This window comes from Chaetura pelagica, unplaced genomic scaffold, assembly GCF_000747805.2.
Source record: "Chaetura pelagica isolate M959 unplaced genomic scaffold, ChaPel_1.0 scaffold829, whole genome shotgun sequence".
NCBI lineage: Eukaryota > Metazoa > Chordata > Aves > Apodiformes > Apodidae > Chaetura > Chaetura pelagica.
Genome location: NW_009954535.1, coordinates 960066 through 961736, shown reverse-complemented (window position 1 = coordinate 961736; position 1671 = coordinate 960066).

The following is a 1671-nucleotide window of genomic DNA, read 5'->3' as shown; positions in this document are numbered from 1 at the left end:
TGCCCTCACCACTGCCTGCCAAATCTGCCCTTGCCAGATCTCAAAATCCAGGAACAGGGGCACATACACATGCAAAGTGCAAGAGCCCTGTGTAGCTGACACAGAAATGCCAACAGGAGTCAGCTGGGAAGCTCTTTTCACTAACTGTGGCAGATGCCTTCTTGAAGGCAAAAAAAGGAATATATACATGCTTGACACTTCATAAAAATATCAGTATGTTTGTGCCAAACATATGAGAATATTGTTCAGCACTAATTCAACCTTGCAAAAATATTATCAGTGTAATGCTGCCAAGGCCATTGTGTGGGTTATTTGTGTGTGTCTTGGCTAACCAGGTCTTGGGCTGTAGCAATTTTATACTTGACTTTTCAGAAACTTTTCTGATTTTAGTGAATGAGTTTGTATTCGTTCATTCTTGTTCCTCATCCTTTCCCTATTTTACCTTTTACCAATTTCCCATTCTCCTTTGCTAGACCACACTAAATGTCAGCCATTCCTCATTACATGTTACCTTGAGTTAAAATATTCATATATACACAGCTTAGCAAATAACTGTTTCAGTCTGGGATTTAGAATTCTGTAACTTCAAATGTTAATTTATTCTGAACAACAGCACTTACAAACTAATGGATTCTAAAATAGCATGTTTGATATTTCAAATTTCAGACCTATCTAAATTAGGAGACCACTCTGCTAACTCGTATTTTCACACACTAAAGTAATATAGTAGTTGCATAAAAATGAGAATAAAATAGCTTTTCATTTTGGTTTGCTGCACTGCCAGGAAAAGCCCCTGACAGCTTAGCTTGCTGCTGTTCAACAGCCTCAGGGCTTTGGGAAGTGCTACCCTGCCTCTTACAAGTCTGTTACCTACACAGTGGGAAGTAACTTCACCCCACTAATCATGTATCAGTCTTCTTCACACAGTAACTTTGAAAGATCACCCATAGGGCCAGGTCTAATAGATTAACTTTTTTGATTTCACATTTTACTGAAATACCACACTCCAAACCCATAGTTGGCCAATAAGCATCTTAACAACTACCTTATATTGTTGCATATTTAGAATCATAGAATGGTTTGGGTTGGAAGGGACCTTGAAGATCACCCAGTCCCACCCCTGCATGGGCAGGGACACCTCCCAGCAGCCCAGGCTGCTCCAAGCCCCATCCAACCTGCCCTTCAACACCCCCAGGGATGGGGCAGCCACAGCTTCTCTGGGCAACCTGTTCTACCACCCTCACAGGGAAGAATTTAAACCATACTATTCTACGGTAAAGAAAACGTTAACTGTTACAGTTTGGGGGAGCTTGTGCCACCTTTGCTCAGGATGAACAGCCCTCCAGGGGCTGCCTTGTGGACCCAGTCCTTGTTGGACGGGGCGGCCCCGCACTGTGCCTGTGCCTCGCGTGCGGGGACGGGGTTGTGCAGGTGTTCCCCTGCACCAGGGGTGTATCGTTTGCCCTGCGCGCTGAGGAATACTATGCTCGGTTGTTTCAGTTTGGAAACGCAGGGGTTTTAGCAGCCCCCGCACAGACGCGGCCTCACGCCCTGGCACGTCCTTCCCGCGCGGCGCCCGCACAGCAGCAAGGTGGTTTACAGAGGTCCTCGCCCCCCGCAGCCCGGCTGCCTCACCTCCCCGCGGCTCTCACAGCAGCCCGAGACACACAA